At 40.0% G+C, this 19,193-nt stretch overlaps 1 long non-coding RNA gene across 1 annotated transcript in view; it reads left to right on the forward strand.

Annotated features, from left to right (window-relative positions):
* Window positions 1-19,193, forward strand: part of LOC139628100 (uncharacterized) — a 66,682-nt gene that overhangs the window by 16,054 nt on the left and 31,435 nt on the right. Inside the window, exons 8-10 of the long non-coding RNA XR_011692685.1 lie at window positions 1,442-3,859; window positions 5,017-5,118; window positions 5,242-5,307. This is a non-coding gene — a long non-coding RNA (uncharacterized lncRNA). The remainder of the gene's footprint in view (window positions 1-1,441; window positions 3,860-5,016; window positions 5,119-5,241; window positions 5,308-19,193) is intronic.

Raw genomic sequence — 19,193 nt, forward strand, 5'->3', positions numbered from 1 at the left:
CCTTTTATTTTGGAGAGCCACTGAAGACTCAAAGTGGCTTGTTGGGACAGCTTAAGGGGAAGAGTTGGAACAAAGAACAACAGCTTAGAACAGCAATGTCATATTAACTATAAATTCCTGACAATATACTGACTGCAACCCTCTAACTAGGTTAATCTACTTGCTGTTAATTATATTGAAAAATGTTATTCCTCTGAGCTAAACAATCAAATGTTCCTTGTTTGTTGTATAAATCTCTACATCTTACGTTTGGAGATTTTCTGTATCTCTAGCCTAGGAGGTTTAACCATGTGGGTGGACCACTACTGTGCAGCCATCAATTAGTGTCAGACTCAGTCTATGATAATATCAGCATAAAGCATGGATTAAAATTAACAGATGCTCTAGTCTTCTCTCATATCTTGCTCTCTCATATCCCATAAGGTCTGTCTCTCTGCAGCAACAGACAACTGTCATGCCAGCTAAACTGCACAAAAATGACAGATTCGACAATAAATTTTCAATCTTTATTAGGGACTATTCGGCAGAATGTCATAAGAAAATATAATAAGATAACATGGTATGGTACCATGCTGTTGATCTCCATACTTTAATGCTCTTGGCAAATAAATTAAACTACAGACAAAAGATCAAGGATTTATTTAGGCCAAGAGCTAATGATGGCTTTTGTCCTATATAAGACCTGGATGACGGATCTAAAAATGGCGCCTATTCAGTTCAATACAAGTTGCTCACCTGGCGCATACGCCGAAAAAGTTTCTGGCTTCTGGGTTACTTCCGCGTTATGCGGCCCATAGAGACTGTGCAGTAGTGTCTCTCCCATTATACCTTTGGGCAATGAGAATGAGCGAAAAACATTCTCGATCTGGCGCTGTGCGTTCACGAGTGCATTCATTGTGTGCACATCCTCCTAAACTTTGATTTATCAGTCAAAAAACTGTTGCTGAGTGACTCTCAGTGCTGCAAAATGGAGACAACAAACATGTTTACAAGGTCTTTCACCTGCATTTATTTAGATTTGTTATTCTGAGTTTACTGTGTGAGCCATCACCACTGGAAGTGATCACATACTCATCAACCTCATCATTTTACAGGCTGTATATCTGAAATGAATTCAAGATCTAAAGATCTTGCTGACTGAGAAGAAGAGTGCATTTAGGTGAGGGATCAAGGTGGAGCTGCAGAGGGAGCAGACTCAGCTGATGGAGATTCACGCCCACAGATAAATTCTTTAAATCATATGTCTGGTAATTTCCATGGAGTTGTATTGATATAAGACACAGACGGGTAAAACAAGCTGCTGCCACTGCCCCAGACAAAGTGACGAGAGAGGAGGAAGTGATGTCCTCACTGATGAGATGAGACTGTCTCTCAGCATCTTATCACTTATTGTAATACATTTAAAAATCTTTAAATTTCATCTCTGGTCATTTCCTTACAGGGAACAAGCTACAACCACTGCCCCAGTGACAGAAACATTACAACTGACGAGGAAGTGACGTCCTCACTGATGACCTGCCTCAATGAGAGGACTGAGTGCATTTTCATTTTGACCCCTAAAGAGCGCAGTGACATGTAAATGTAAATGCAGTGGCCTGAGGAGCTGTTTGTTCATTATGTTTAAATACTGTCACTGCAGAGCAGGTTCAGTCTTTGAAAATCATCATTTTAATATGTTCGTAGATGAGTACACACATGAGTATGTGAAAATGAAAATGCAAAATGGAGTACTGCATTTTCTTTTTAAATGATACTTAAATAAAGCATCCTGTGGGAAGTGGGGTCACATGACTGCTGGGCTGAGGAGCACAGGTGGAGAACTGAGCCGCTCACACAGGTGTCTTGAGTTTTCTTTGTTCTGTGTCCTGAGCTCATTCTCCGTTTGTCCTTCAGCTGAGCTGCTCTCACCTTTGTTCCTGAGTGTGTCGAGTGAGTCGTTTATTTCATTATATTTCCTCAAGTGATGTGTGTTTTGTTGTTAAGTGGTACATTTAATCTCCTTGGTTTGTTCTCCCACCGTTATATATTTAAAGCGATAATGTATGTACTGATTTTGATTTAGAATTGTTTGTTGATTTATTCAAGATAAAGTGATAGAATTTGACCTGTTTGTTCGCTTTCTTTCATTTGTAGACATGAACCACTCACACCCGACTGACTGCAAGCAAAAGATTAAAAACCTTCAGATGGAACCTGCTTGTCCTGCTTTGCTCACATTCATTCAGTCCAGTGTTTTATCCTAGAACACATACATGTGTCAGAAATCTCAATTCTATCATGGATTTTTTTCAGTTTCAAGTTTATATGATAATTCTATTGAAGTCTTCTATAGGCTTTTGTAATGACCTTAATGTTTATAATTGAGTCTGTTATTTTCCTGCACCAGATGCTTTGAGGACAGACCACTATAATCATGGATTGGACGCTACAATCATAATCAGGACTGTGCATTTAAAGGAGAACCCAACACTTTGACAGAACTCACTTTTCTTATTCCTGTGCCTCAGAACAGTTTGGTCAATATTTGTGAACATGCAGCTCTTCACTGAAGTTAGAAACCAAAGAGAGAACATTAATGTTCGATGTCGACCCGGTTTGCTCTTTAACAGTGAACGGGGCTCTGATGCTGTGAGGCCATAAAATGTTTATATCATTTCTTGGCCCGAAATGAGATTCAAATTTCAAATTTTGTACAAAATTTAAAAGCCAAATGAGACGTGTTAGGAGGAACACAGCACAGCTACTGTAGATTATAGGGTCAGCACGGTAACTCATTTCCCCCAGTGGCTCAAATTAATTTCAGCTGTAGATGCTGAGAACAAACCTTTGACTTTTTCAGTCGATCGTTCCAGAGTCTGTTTTTCTGCTGTGTTTGTTCATTTGCTCTCAATGTGAGTGATTCAATTAAAGACTGATGCATTTCCTGCATTCCACATTTTCATTGATCACTGACAGATTTTAATCAGTATTTTGATGGAAGACACAGCTGCGAACATTTCAAAGTCAGTGTCGTTGTGTTGTCTCTGGAGGATTCTCTGGTTTCCAGCTTTAGGACAGTGACGTGTTTTCAGACACAGACTTCACTGTTCCTGGGGCCCAAATATCACTGGTGACATTTAAGCCTTTTATTTATTCAAAGTTGCTTCAAACGAATGAACTGTGTGTTTATGAATGTTGTGATTATTATTTACTAGTAAGTTAAACTTTGTGCACAGCTGTGGTTGGGCTGCTACCTTCACTCACCGCTGCAGTTTATGAACTTTAAACATTTCCTTCACCGGCACTTCCTGTTGTTTCTGGCCTTCATGTTTCTGCTTTAATATTTCCCGTGTGTTCATGAAACAAACCGGAAACAAACTGGTTAGACTCGGTCGAGTCTTTGCCAGAATGATGTGAGTAAAGTCAGAAATATAAACCGGGGACAAACACGCAGAAACACGCTGATCCTTGTGGCAGTGGAGGCCGGTGGAGCAGGAAGAGGAAGCCGCAGAGCCGCAGAGAGCCGCTGTTTATCCGCTGCCCTCCTGCGCTGATTGGGCAGAAAACGCGCGTTTTCTTCTTTAAAAAGCAGCGACAAACAAACATGAGGCAGAAACTGAGGCTTTGCTCTGTCAACAGCCTCCAGCGGATCTCCTCCTCTGCAGCACCGAAGGTAAGAGAGTTCACTTTATTCATCAGAGCCTGTTTGGTTGGAGGACGAGGCCTTTGCATCATGAGAGAAATGAACTGAAATATTGATGCTTGTTGTTTTGTTTGCAAAGAGGGAAACTCGGCACAAATGAGACGCTGAATATGTTGAACAGAGTTTTTGTAGCTGCTGAATCTCTGAGAAGTGATGTTATTGTTGGAGACACCAGTGGTGAGCTGATGCAGAGACAGTGTGACAGAAGTTGTGCTTTTGTTCAAATCTTTGTGCAGAAAACTGTGAAACCAGGGCTGGGTGATCTCACTTTGGCATATGATCAACTTTTAATATGAATGTACAGATGCCTTCATTAAAGCTGCTATATTTAGAGAGCCCTGGTTAATGTCCAGGGTTAACGCTGCTAACCTGCCCACTGCCACCTGTTAAACAGCTAGCATGCTAACCGCAGCTAGCATGCTAACCGCAGCTGGCGAGAGCGGCCCTTGTTCTGCAGCCTGGTGCGTTTGGCTCACAGACATATATTATATTATATTATATTATATTATATTATATATTATTATATTCTTCACCTGAACAGAACAAGAGCTAATGTCACCAGCCAATGAGACACCTGCGGTAAAGGCGGCACACAGGAGGCGGGGCAGCTGGTTAGCGGCTGGTTAGCAGCTGGTTAGCAGCCTCATAAATATACCTCATATATAACTATGCTGTCCAAAAGAATCCTCCATATGAGCTCAGCGTGAAATGTGGTTGGTTGTGGCACAGTTTGTACATGTAAGACAACATTGTTGAGGAAGAGCTGCTAGCTGGCTAACATCTGGAGCTGGTGTCGAAGCGGCGGAAAAAGACGTCGTTACTTCCGGTTAGGACTTTCACAATAAAATCAGTGGAAACAATGTAGATCGTGATAAAGCTGGAAATATTGACATATGACCTTTGGCCAGATCGCCCACCCCTATGCTCAAAAATGACAAGTACACATTCTGACCCTTTTTCAAAAATTTTTTTTTTTTTTTTTTTTTAAACTTAATCTGATTGGACAGCGACAATCCCACAAAGCAGAGTCCAATCAGAGAGCAGGTGGTTCCTTTACCTTCATCTCTGCCTATACCCTGAAAGGTGTAGTAGATTTTCAAGATGGAGGACAGCATGGGCTTGAAAATCTACTACACCTTTCAGGATCTGCCGTGGAGCTGAAGGCAACTGAATGATCTGCCCTCTGACTGAACTTTGTGACTGGATTGTCATTGTCCAATCAGTAAGGTTTAAAAAAAAAACAAAAAACAAAACACCAACTTCTCTTTTTTTGGCACCAGTAAATGCCACTTAAACCACAACCAAGTAATGTAAGCTTTTAAAAATCTTTCCAGGATTCCTGTTAACAGTATCTGCAGTTGGAGCTGTGTGCGATAACCTCCTTTGAGACTGATGGGAGCTAACTTCATAACTTGCACTTGACTGAGTTTATAATGGTAAGTGAAATGGATTATTAAAAGTAAATGTTTCTCAATATTGTTTTGTGAAAAACTGCCTAAAATGTCTTGATTTGCCCTGCAATGGAAAATGTATTTTAGTACAACTGCATGTTTTCATAGAGATGCCAGAACCCACCTCAGGCCAGGACCACATCCTGTATGGTGCCCCACACCCAGCAAGAAATGGTAAGTCATGGGCGTGACTCCATCACATACCTATACCTAAACTAGGATCAAAAGGATTTTGAGCTTATAAAGTGATGTTCACAAATAATTCCAAATGTAGTTTTAAATCAATCTTTGTAAACCTGCAAAATCTGTATGAGAAACTCAAGTATATACATGTGAAGACATTGTGCTTGTGTAGAGGAGATTTGTATTTGTAAAAAGACCGTGTGATTTTAAAATCTGACCAAATGAAATGAGTGGTGAGGTAACACAAAGACACCGTGGAAGAACTGCTTTTGTCAACGTCTGTGTATAGATACAAAGCAGACAACTGTGTAAAACTTGGTGTTCAAAGTTCCTACACAGTGTGTGACACTGAATTTACAAGCACAATTTTGACGCCATCCTTACACCTTAAAATGATTGGACAAAGACGGTCCAATCACAAAGCAGAGTCCAATTAGAGGGCAGGTGATTCTGGTGTCTTCATCTCTGTCGCACATCCTGAAAGATGTGGTAGATTTTGAAGGTGGACGACAGCGCTGGCTTTAATATCTACTACACTGTTCAGGATCTGTGGCTGCCTATAGAAGACTGTGGCTGTGTGCACAGCTGGAGGTGTCCTGTTGAAAGTTTTACTGGCCTCTCTTTTACTATGGGAAAAATGCTTTTTGGGCCGCAGGGGCCGCACTGGGAAATATTGTCTGCAAGTCTGAGCGGCGGCGCCGTATCCAGGTCTTATAATACATCCATGGTTTAATGGCACAGTGTTGGGCAGGTGTCAGGTCTGTTTGCAGTGCTTGTGCTCTGGAGGTGAAAACGACAGTGTGGTCCTGGATGTTATGTTTACATCACTACTGATCGGAGCTGGAACCGAAAAAATGCCTGTGACTACGGTCATTTCACCTGGGAGTGAATCGTGATTGTACCCCTTCATATTTCCGATAAATGTCAAATGTTAGCTGTTTTTTTTTTTTTTTCTGTTTAAATTGGGATATGGTTTTAAGGGGATTCGTCTGTATTTTTTCACCCTTCTTGTCCTGGCCGCAGCCGGAACCCTCAGTGCATGTAACCCCAGTGGACAACTGTGGCCTGTATGTTAAGTGGGATGTGTGGTCCTTAAGGTAGGATTGGTTGCAGGTGCTTGAGACATCACCACTTTCCTAGTTGGCTGAGTCCTGACTGGAGCAGCACCTGATCCAGCCCACCAATCAACCAGATGCCGTTTGGGACTGAAGCCTGGTCAGTCTGACAGTGGGCACCGCTGATGCTCAGAGTTTGCCAGTTCACAAGCATAGCTGTTGAACTTTTGTTGAGCTTGCGTATTAGTATTGAAATATGTGTTGGACTATTTGGGATTTGGACCAGGTGCAGAGAAAAGTAGAAAAGACCACACACGTCTGTGGAAAAATCTTTGTTTAGATCCATTAACACGGTTGATGTTTGGGCTGTTTTATTTCTTGTAGGACAGAGCGGTGAAAAGTTTTATTTTCATTTCTGTTTTCATTTAGAAAGCTAGTTGCAACTCTTATTTATCTAGAGTCCTCCACTGGTCTATTTAGTTCTTTGTTTTAACAGAATCTGTTTGCCCAGTTTGCCCTTTGAGTTAACCTAATTTATTCTTTGTAGCAATTTTCCCAAGCCTCTTCTAAATGAAAAACTTTGCTTAGCCAACCACATCTTGTTTCATGTTGCCTCCCTTTTCCCAAAAACAAGCTGGGTTGTAACACTCTCTTTAAGCTTCATGTACAAAAATAGTAAGAACAACAAAATTATTGGCCGAGATAAATGTGAGTCGTCACAGGGGAGTGAAGTGAGAGTCATTTGGTGGGTGAGGGCCTAGCTTTAACACTTATGGTTTGCAATTATGTTAGAGGGAAGTACAGCTCTCAGCTCAGGACAAGTTGGACTGTTCTACTGTTTTTGATGAGGTAGGGTAACACATATCCAACTCAACGTGAGATTCTGCCCAGATGGCAAATTAATATTCTCCATATGTGTGAGCATGAAACGGACATTACACAAAGAATTTCATTTTGGATTTAGCTGCTTTGTGCAATTGCTTTCTTTCAGTTGAAGTCTGCAGGTTCAGACAGTGAGTGATTAGAAAGTAGCAATATTTAAATTGCTGCTGTGTTTGGTTTCTCTTCTTACTTGTTTAAAACCCTTTGGGGACCCTGCAGCCCTCTCTCTCTTCTTTAAGCCGCCACACCCAGATGAATCATCACTTCATAGTGAGGATTATCTCTCTGAGTCCCTCATGCTGCTAATACCACACTGTCATAGGGCACCTGTACCTAACACTAGGCATTGTAAGAAAGTGTGCACCATATTTTTCCTGAACAAAAGGGGTGTTTTAAGGACAAAAGTCAAGATTGAGATGATGAATATGTTTCTCTAAAGGTATCAATGTTGAAGATGTGGCTTTTTTTCATGCAAGCAGAGATCTCATTAGACTGCATAATAAAAGATGGAATAAGTACTATGGACTAAAGAAAAAGTATGGAGGATTTCTCTCTGAAAGCAGCCATTGTGAGGCTCTAAAATGGGGCATGACAGCCCATGGTGGGTACATTGTTATTTCTGCTGACCATTTGGTGCTGGTAACTTACAGAATTGCCTGGTAGAAAATCTACTCTGCTTTGTTGAATTTGGAGGTTAGAGGGGAGCATGCCTGCCCTTCACCTTCAGTGAGAATACAGAGCAAGTTGTTGTGAGTCAGCAGGGGGATACAGGTAACTTTTTAGTGTCCAGAGAAAGACAGGAAGAGGGAGAGTTGCAGCTTTCCTCTGGCCAGGCAGCTGCAACATTAAAGTGAATGATGACTTTAAGCAGTATATTTGATACCATCTGCTGCATTGCTGATTCTGGTGGTGAGATGTGCTCAGACGCAGCCTCCCTGACTTTTGGTGAGGCTAAAACATTTCTTTGCAATTTACTCAGATGTAATGCATGGAATGCATGTATACTCTTCCCTCAGATTCAAGATTCAATCATTTTAGCTCTTAGAATTTTTTTTGTACAGTGCTTCATACAAGCAAAAGTACACAACCGTAAGACATGCCACTTGACTACACTCCAGACTACACTTCAGATAAAAGGGCAGTTAAAAATGTACTGTAAAGTGTTTTATTGTTAGAGGAAAGGCTCATCATTATTTTGCCATTGACAAAATTAAGTATACTATATATCCACAATGATGTGGACACCTCAACATTGCAGTCATGCAGTATATGATGATCATTAAATTCCAAAGAAATGGACATTACTGTGGTGCTATAACAGCCTCCTCTCCTCTTTGAAGGCTTTCCACAACATTTTTTCAAACCTGGCTGCAGGGATTTGCTCCCATTCAACTACAAGAGTCTTAAAGAGGTCCAACACTGATGTTGGGTGATGAGGCCTGACTTAAAGTCTGTGTTCAGTTTCATCCTGAAGACGTTAAATGGAGTTGAGGTCAAAGCTGTGTCCAAGTTGCTAAAGTTCTTCCACACCAAACTGAGAACACAATTTCTTTATGGAACAGGCATGTTGATGAAGAAAATGGCCTTCACCAGGTTGTTGCCACAAATTTGGAAGCCAGCTGTTAAATTATCATTGACCCACACAAGGTGGGCGGACCCACACAAGTCCCACAAATGCAGAAATATGTATGTACTACAAACACAGTTCTGTTTTGCTATATAGTCCATATAAAATGAGTTTTCTTGCTAACAAAGATTTATGTTTACATTCAGTGTTTCTCACCAGAATGCATTGTGTATATTTTTGACAAATATGTTCACATTTTGTTTCCCTTAAAACATCTGCTGATCAGCCCATTTCTTTTGATATTTTGAAAAAAACATTGTTTACATCCAAGTTTGCTCGCTAGCTGTCATCTTCTTCCCCACCTGTAATCAATTAGCAAAACAAGACTCAAGACGCTGTAGCACAGGAATATTCACTTAAAAATGAGAGATCCAGTTAAACAAATTTCTTCAAGCAAAGGTCCAGAGTTTTTAATATTATGATTATCATAAAATAATCATAATGTCTTCACTATGTAAAAATACAATAACTATATCATAACTTTTAGCTTTTCTAGGATAATAATGGCTGTAATAAATAACTACAAAACAGAGAGCTTTTGAAAAATTATAATAAAATGCTTAACTTAACTAAATTAAATAGAAAATAGAAAGTGTTGCTTAACATTACATTTCTCCTCATTATGGTAACTCCAACAGTTAACCAACAGTCTAAATCATTTTTATAGTAAATAATCTCAACACAGTTTAAGAGCTTAATAGCTTTCCTTTGTTATTTCTTCAGTATCATCACGTGATTAGTGCCATAAAGGCTCGAAAAGTAGTGCCAATTATAAAAGAAAAACTCCCTAAATATTTAATAATTCTCAGTTTTATTGGCTGTATATCCGGGTCCGAATAGGGTGGATTTTAGGTCCAGATCTGGACTGTGATCCACCTTTTAGTGACGTCTGCCAGTGTAGAGGGCTACCCAACATCCTACAGCAGAGTATAAAGTACATCAAAACACCTATCTTGATTATTTTCTTTGTAAGCCCTCACAGCGGTGGAGTAACAACTTGTCAGAATACACCACAGTGCTAGCACATCCTGCTAATAAGAAATTAGCAGCTTTAGTCTTATGGAAAATTACTGTGTGTGTATATGACAAAAACAGAGCTCTTTGTTGACACTCACACTCCATTTTCAGAGTGACATGTTAAAGCAGTGAGATGTGACAAGTGAGTATGTGGCCACAGGGTTTATTTTAATTGGTTAGAAAAATCAAAACGGAGAGGGAAATCAGCAGTGGGACTTTAACTGATTTACTGCTAGAGAGACGACAAACTTGTTAAACGATTTGTAAAATAGGTAAAAGCAGTTAAAGTTGCTTTGATACTAAAATCAACAGATTTAACATTTCCCACACATTTTAACTGAGGTGCTACGAATAAATGAACTCCTTTTTCATGAAGCGAGTGAACGTTCAAAGAAAAATTAACCCTGGGTTTCACTTTGCCGCTCTGTGAAAAGAGACAGAGGAATGTCATTTCTGCTCTGCACATCTCCAGCTCAGTCTCTCAATCCAGCTTCACACTGAAATAAATTGAGAGAGTGAACTGACAGTGAACCCTCTGTGTTTCATAACCTGTGAAAGTAATCTAACAGGAAAGTAATAATTTTGGCCAATTTCTGTACCTTTACCGTTTCCATGTCAATAGAATCCTCTGCTTTTGCAGGTGTTGGTGTGAGAGAAGTACGGAAAACAGTTTAGCAATGAGTGTGTTGTGCTTATTCTCTCCTTTCCTCCTTTCTTGCCTGTCACATTCAGATGAAAACACTGGGGAAGAGACTCTACTGTAAATTAGCAAGTTTCCTTGAATTGTCCCTTGCAGGTGTGCAGTGAGTTGGAAAAATCCACTGATGTCTGAACCAACAGCAGGTTTGTTATCCTTATTCTAATTATTGCTGTGGTGACAATTTGTGCATTAAGGTTTGAGTGCAAAGCTGCAAATCAGAAAGGTTATTCTTTGTCCAGCCCTTGGCAGGCAGGTGTCTAGATGACTTAAATTCTATTAAAAAAGGTGGTGGACTTCCTCCATTGTCAGACTTTATTTTAAGAGGGTGCAATGTTTCTGGCGTAAACAGCTGATAATAACAACACCTGTGTACTATTTCTATGTGGTGTGATGAGTTTTGAGCTGCTGTGGCTGTGATATGAAGGTGATGTTTATTGTATTCTGTGTTTCATGCTTGATGGTGTAGTACCAAAACTTTGTTAACTAAACTTAATACTGACAGTGTGTGTGTCTATATTCTGTGCATTACTTTAGATAAAAACATATAATTTTCCCACTCCAGTTATTTCTCTTTAAATAGGCTCAGTGGTATCTGAAATATCATTTGTAGACATTTATTACTACAAATTGTTGTGAATTCCTCATGCTGTGGAGACCGTGGGGATTATAATATAACATATATATATATAGTTGCCAGCTACACCAGTGATGTATGTCAGTTACTTAAATAACCCATTATAAATCCCAGAGCCATTCCCAAAGCCTCTTGTGTGTCTTTGCATTACAGCAGTTGCCAGTACAGAAGTCAGAGATGATAAACTGCTATCAACACGTACAACTTGTGACTGCCTGTAATTATGTTACCAACTTCCAGCAAAGCAAAGAAGTTGAACTCCACCTTACTGCTCTCTGGTAGGAGTCTTGTAGCAGTCAATACACATTATGCAGCTACCTCAGGGTTAGAGCCCAACACAAATTACAGCCCCTCTTTATGTATATTCACTGGAAGTTAATCATTGGCAATTCCCAGACAAATTTAATGCCCTCTGGCTATATTTGCCCCGAAATATGGATGCTAGCCTGCCTGTGGTGACCTCTTGCAGTGATACACAGCCAGGTCCACTCAGGTGTCAGGCTAATGCATTTAAATTGACTCTATTAACCACAGCTCCCGTGGAACCATTCAGCAAAGGCACAGTGCCCATTACATACAATGTTGTGAATGTAATGCAGGCAATAAAAACATGAAGAGGAAGCATGCACAGCAAACACACATTCAAGAAAACTGTAACTTGCACATAATTTGAAGCCATTTTTTACACTTCTGGGTGGTCATGATTAATGGGATGTTTTCTGGTGTAAAGCATTATCATCCACATGCTATCCCCCACCTTGTGACTTTGCTGGCAAATGTTGAGCCACATAAGACTTTGAAACGTGACATGCCAACATTTGTACCCATGTCTTTCTTGACCTGGTAGTAGCCCTGTTTCTCTGCTTTCACCCTGGTTTCAGTCTCTCTGGTTGTCTGTCCAGTCACATATTTTGTTCTTGTTGTTGTTCCTGTTGAAGTGGGAAATTGAGGCATTGTTGGTTTCAGTGAGATTGTCTGAGGGGTCTTTTGGAGCTACTGGATTTAAAAAAAAAAAAAAAAAAAAAAAAAGCAAATGTAAAACTGACAGTGGCTGTCATGGCAATGTGCTCACAGTAGCAATGTTAACATGTTTAACAGGTAAAGTTTTGTCATGATCACAATCTTAGCTTTGAGTGATGGCAACTTAACCTTCAAGTATGTGCACAGAAAGAGCTTTCATTAATTATTAGTAATTAATTAGTTTTCAGAAGTATGGCTGAACTTGGACTAGAATTACAGGACTTGTCTACCAATGGGTGTAATAACGACTTCCATTCCAAATAGCTGTGGCATTGTTATTATGGCTGTTTGAACTATAACACTTGAGCGTTACAGTCCATGGTGATCTTGAGAAAAAAGGAGCTTCTTTTGGACTGATGGGCCAGAAGGTGGGCTCAGCAGATACTCCGACCAGCCAGAAACAGCACTTTCTACACCTCCATGTTAAATTAATGTTTGAATGGAACTCTGTGTGACACACAACATTTTGTGTGCTGTAACCTGCCTTTGTGTCAAGACCACAGAGTTGAAAAAGAAACAAATCTACTTTATTCTTCTAATACTATAGGTTTTTCATTTTACTTTTCAAGAAGCTGGAACTGTTTCACATAATATTACACCTTTATTTCACATTTCAAGTGAAATAAAAGTGTAATATTTTGCTGCTGTCATCATGATTAAGATTCTTAATATCAGTCTTTTTTCATTATCTGGTAAGGCTGAATATTTAATTGAAATATTGCTGAAATTGAAATATGGCCAAATGATAATTCCAAATCGCAGGAGCTGCAATTTTTTGATAAAGGTAAAATGTGTCACATCAGACCATAAATGAAGGATTTTCCTTAGCCTAAAAATGATATTCTCCACGCGTTAAGGAACATGGTTGTTTGGTACCCCAACAAAAATGACATCATCATTTTTATTTTATTTTATTTTATTTTATTTTTTCAGTGCAAAAACAATTATGCCAACTCAAATCATGAGTGTTCAGTCTGGTTATCCTGGTTATCCTGTTTGTGTTTGTGCATGGAAAAAAAATCCCAAAGTTTAATTTGCTGTAATTCAACCCTTGGCTAACCTTTTTAGATGTAGAGGTGATATGACACTTCCTTTTCTCTAATCTGTAGTCTCATTTTAGTGTTTGGATCACACTCAGCAAATAAATGGGCAGCGAAGAAGTAGATTTTGCTGCAGTAGTGGTTGAAGAATTTTCATTTAGCGTTCATACTTTTATTTTGCAGTACAAGTGAATCCAAAGCTAAAGGCAGCTGCTGTCACCTGCAGAGATACAAGCTACAAACAAAGAGGTGCATGTTTGATACTCAGAAATCAGTATTCTTTTGGTGAAGTATTGCTTTAAGTTTCCCTCCTCAGACTTGCTGAGACACCAGGGGAATGAGGCAGGGAGGGTTGGGGATTGAGAGACCGGGCAAAGTAGGTCAGCCCTAAAATGCTCAGGCTGGCGCTGGTTCATCTCTTGATATTGAGCAGCCCTGTCACAAAGATAACCTTGTATCATCTTATGGCAATCAGTTCAAGGCCTCTGTGATAATTACGACAGCTGACAGCTGTGATAGCCATGACCGTTAACTTGAAGATTGTACTTTTCCCTCTTGAGCTTTCTGAGCAGCTGAACCCTTCTTTCATCTGGATCTCAGACAGAAGGGGAGCGTCACCTTCATCTATGAAGACAGTTTGGTTTTGGCTGCAGGCCACGGCTCGGTCTCTCCTTCCATCATCTCCTCCTCCTTCACCAAACTCAAGTCCTGATATTTCTTCTTTTCTCTCTGAATGTGGTCGGACAGTTTCTTGGTCTAGATATTTAAGCTCACCTGACACCCACTGATCGCGAATGTCAAATATTTACTCTTAGTAGTTTGTTCTCTTTTAGTGCTTTCTTGGTGCAGCTAATCTTGATTAAAGAACAACTCTGACACTAATAATCTTTATTTTAAAAAATAAACAAGAAAACAAGCAATGCAGTTTGTATTATCTCATTAAACTGACAAAATGGTTTGTTTTCAGAGAAACATGCCAGATGAGCAGTTTTTTATTTTCTACGTGTTGGCCATTATTAAACCATGTCCAGCGGTCAGAACGACATTTTCTGAATAAATTAAAGAATAGATAGTTCAAATAATTTGAAGACCACATAAACCTTGCAGCTTCAGTTCTTAATTAAAAATCTACATTTTACTTGCCCCACTGAGGCCCCGGGAGCTTAATTAATTAGCATGGAATTACAGTTAAGCACTACAAGTATTGTTTATCTTGATTGCCTCAGAGAGAATAAGAGCTCTGTAACAAAGTTGTGGTGAATAGCCCACAGTGTCTCATCCATCATCCCTTCTGCGTCCACCACTGAAAAAATCTCAACTGCCACATTGTACTTCTCACACTCCCCTTCATCTTGTCTAACCTCTCACTGGGGACTGAGGCACAGAATCCTTGCGTGTGCTAGACATGATTAGTTATACATCTTGCATCCTTGCCATGCACCTCACTAAGGTTGAATTAATGTCCAAATAACAGTATTTTGCTCGCTTTCACAGTTTGAACCGACTGGAGAGAGCTGGCTGTACTGTAAATTAGAATAAATAACTAAGGTAACTGTGGTATTATGATCATTTCGGGGGAGAAAAACTCAAATGTAATGCCTTGCATGGTAACTTTATCATAATGCACATGTCTGCAACATAAATCCCACCTTTACCTCACCTTAAGGTGTGTTCACAGCAAATATGAAACAAACAGTAGAGAAAGTACAAATACTTTCAGTAAAAAAGATGCACCTGTAGGCAATCAGATGTGGATGTAGTCTATGCAGAGCAGCGCAGTCAGAGAGAAGGCCTGCAGGGTTTGAATGCACTGAAAATGTTTCAGCTCAGGGCACGGGTCCAGACTTGGGTCAGACATGAGTTTCAAAAAAATTCAAAAGACTTCCAACTTCATTTTGACTTTGCTTGAACCTGGAATGTATGATTTGCAATCCCCTTTCCAAATCTCAAAGAGGAAGAATATTGTCTGGAGCAGCATTTATTTTAGAGGTAGGGCAAACTGAAGGCCCAGCAGCTTTTGTTCTGATGAGCTTTTGAATAAATTAATACACAGCAAATGGTACATTGTCTGCAGTGATGGATGTGTTGTACCAGATTGTGTTTGTCAATTGAGACCTCTATCTCAATTTACCATAATACAATCCTGACCTCATCTGGGACCACAAGCTCTGGGTAGTAACCACGGAAATGAAATTGAAAACGCAAGAGACCAAAATGAGTTTCCTTTACAAGTTGTGTGGGCTCACCCTGAGGGAGATGATAAGGAGCTGGAGTGGACCTGCTGCTCAGTCACACTGAATGGACCTGATTGAGGTGGTTTGGCCATCTGATCATGTCTCCTGGGCATCTTCCCGATGTGTTCCAGGCACTAGTTGGAGACCCTGGGGCAAAACCAAAACACAATGGGATTATGTATAACCATCTGGCCCGGGAATGCCTCAGGATCCCCCGGGAGAATTGTGGAGGTTGTGACTTAAATAAAGAACATCTGGGCTGCTTCACTGAACCTGCTGCCACCACTATCTGGAGGCAGAATTGCAGAGAAAAGTGAACAGATGGATGAATTGTAATTCAATAGCAATGATTTTAGGCCTGTCATTAGTGAGAGGAGTGGGATTGAGATGAAGAAGTTATTGGATACAGTGAAATGAGAGCTTTTACACTGATACCCTTTTATGACAAGACATTTAAAGAGAAATACATTCTGGATTCTTATTTTACAGTAAATTTGCACCTGCTTTGCTATTCTAAATGTTGGACATTTAACATTTAAAAAACAATCTGAAAATGCATGTGTTCACGTTTATCCCCACAGCCATAGTTAACTGTGAGAGCCAGGTGTTCTCAGAAGAAAAGGCTCAAATTGAAATGATGTGAACTTGCACAGGACCTCTGTTTAATAGCACCTTATGTGATCTTGTACTATCTCACCTCATCCATTACTGTCTGAATTTTTGGCTGTGGCCATGGTTTTGCCTAAAAGTGCAGCAGATTGGGCTGATGACTTCAGAGCCCCTGACGCCACAGAGCCGACCATCGTCTTCTACCTGCAGCTTCATTTAGCAGCAAATAGTGACAGGTGTCAGAGCTGTGACCTTCTGTGACCAACAAGGTAATATACCAGAGTATTATTGGTGAGGGACTTATGTAGATATTTGACATCACCACAGTCTGAGACACCGTAGATCACGATTTCCTCTGAGAGTCTGCAAACTCCAAGAAAGGCTTTATTAAAAGGAGTGATTTATCTAATCTGGAGCGAGGACCAATGATGTGTGAAACCAAGAGAGATGATTAAACCTCTCTAGTGTCAGGGAGATGGTCCCTGTCACATCCTGCTCCTTGTCAGAATTTAAGACCCCACTGCCGTGACATGTTGTCCTCTAGACTCTGCACTGTTCACTCATTTTATTTCATTCCTCCCATTGTTCTTTAATCCCCAGTCGATGTGGCAGAAACAGATTCATGAATTTAATTGCTGTGACGATTCACCTTGCAGTGGGCGAGAGTGTCAGCTCAGTAACTTTTCACAAAACTTTTTTTATATCCAGTGGCACTATCTACAAAATATCTTTTGAGTTTTAAGGATGACAAATTCGTTGAGCAGTTATTAACCTGGCTTTTATTTTAACATTTGTCAGAAACTCAAGCCAGGAAGACAGTAAACAAAGGATCAGTTCACCCAAACAACAGATGGTCGTTGGTTTTATTATTCTAGATCTAGATTTTTGAAATATCTGCCTCTGAGGTTACCAAGTACAATAGACGTGAATGAAATTTCAGGAGGTAATGACAGGATGAAAGTGTAGGGTTTAAAAAAATTCAAGAAAGCAGCATGTCTTTGCAGAAACATTGTCCTGGATTATCCAGAGTAACGTCGAATGACAGTTTTCATTGAAATGTCTTGCTATTGAAGAAATACTGTAGTTCCAATAAGAGCTGTTAACAGTGAAATCTTTCACTCATCCAGAGCACCTCCATTGTACTGGTGAAGGTAGAAAGAGACAGACTTATAAAAATAAAGTATGATTTATTTATTCATGTATTTTTGTTATTTGTGATTTGAAGATATAATCTCTTTGCTATGTAGAATAATTTTCTTAGTTTTTGCTTTCATTATCCAGTTGGATTAAATGTAGTGCGACTTCCTCAGTGAACTCAGGGTGTACTCTCTTAGCTGCCGTGCTCTTTCTGTAAATCTTGGCAAAACAAAAACTGCTCATTACATTTTACCTAACTGAAACAAACCAGGTTCCTTTTAACTTAAGTAATGGCTCATAAAACATTTGGACATTAAATTTTTTTTAAAGCCAATAGTTTTTTCTAATAATGCATTTTCACAAAGTTGAAAACAGTTCTAAAGCTCATGAAAAGATGTGCTAGAGATATGTAATTTTCACAGGTTGGCAACAATATTGCAGGGATATACTGTTGTAGGAGTATGGTAGAATATCCTGTCTGTCATGTATCCAACAGCATCTGAATGCAAAATATGTGTGACTAGTCTTAGCGTGTGTGCGTGCGTGTGTGTGTGCATAATGAGGGCAGAATGCTGATCGCAGCATGAAAAAAAACAGAGTCTGTGTATAAATAATACAGCCCAGTGAGATTTTCATTTTCTCCCTGATTGACTCTGAATTGGAAAAAGCATCCTTTGGACACTGATAGTGAGGACTGACATCACAATGAAAGGCTGAGAGCACACTGAGATATATTAAAGATATCTATCCATTCATAAACTAAACTGCTTGTACTGTTCAGTGTTGTGGCAGGCTGGAGTATACCCCAGCATGCACTGGGTGAGAGGTGGAATATTGTCTGGGCAGGTCAGCAGTCTGTCAGGGGGTAACACAAGCAGACAGACACATTCATCCCCTTGAGCAAAGTCAGGGATCAGAACATTGGCAGTTTCATCCAAATGAGGGGACAGTTTACTGAAATAATGCTTCAACAGTCCACCTGGATGATGTGGTCTGAGATTAGTTCCAGTTGAACTGCAGCACATTTCTTCTGCATCATTAATGGCGTTCTTGCACTGTTAGCAAGAGAAAAGCAGCGATAAAATAATAATGATCCATGATGTGTGAGCAAATTATTATATTAAAGCCCAACATAGTGCCATCATTTTTTTTTTTTTTTTTTTTTTTTTTGTGGTTTTTTTGTTAAGGCAGCACTTTAGTAGTAGGATCACTCGTACACCTGCTTATTCATGCAACTATCCAGTCAGCCAATCATGTGGCAGCAGTGCAATGCATAAAATCATGCTGTGCAGATATCAAACATCAGAATGAGGAAAAAAAACACTCGAACAATTTTATTCAGAATGGTGTGAAAAACAACAAACATCCAGTGAGCTGCGAATCTGTGTATAGAAACATCTTGTTGATGAGAGAGGTCAGAGGCGAACGTAAAGGTTGGAGCTGACAGAAAGGCTACAGTAAACTCAGATAACCACAGTTTACAGAATACACAACCGGTTGAACCTTGAGATGGATGAGAAGACCATGATCGTTTCACTCCTCTCAGTCAAGAACAGAAACCTGAGGCTGCAGTGGGCGCAGGCTCACCAAAACTGGACAGATGAAGCCTGAAATGTAGCCTGGTCTGATGAATCTGGATTTCTGCTGAAGTTAGGAACATGAATCCATGAGCCCATCCTGCCTTGTGTCAACAGTCTGGGCTGCTAGTGGTGGTGGTGTGATGGTGTGGGGGATGTTTTCTTGGCTCACTCTGGGCCCCGTAATACCAATCAGTATGGCACAGCCTAAGTATCTGAGTATTGTTGCACTGCGTCAAAAAGCAGAAATCAAATAGGTTTCATAAGCATGACAATGTGAACTTCAGTGGCCTTCCCAGTCACTTTGGGATGTGGTAGATCAGGAGATTGGCAGCATGAATGTGC

The sequence above is a fragment of the Trachinotus anak genome, unplaced genomic scaffold (assembly GCF_046630095.1).
Source record: "Trachinotus anak isolate AG129_WGS33_773 ecotype Australia unplaced genomic scaffold, CSIRO_AGI_Tana_v1 ptg000011l, whole genome shotgun sequence".
NCBI lineage: Eukaryota > Metazoa > Chordata > Actinopteri > Carangiformes > Carangidae > Trachinotus > Trachinotus anak.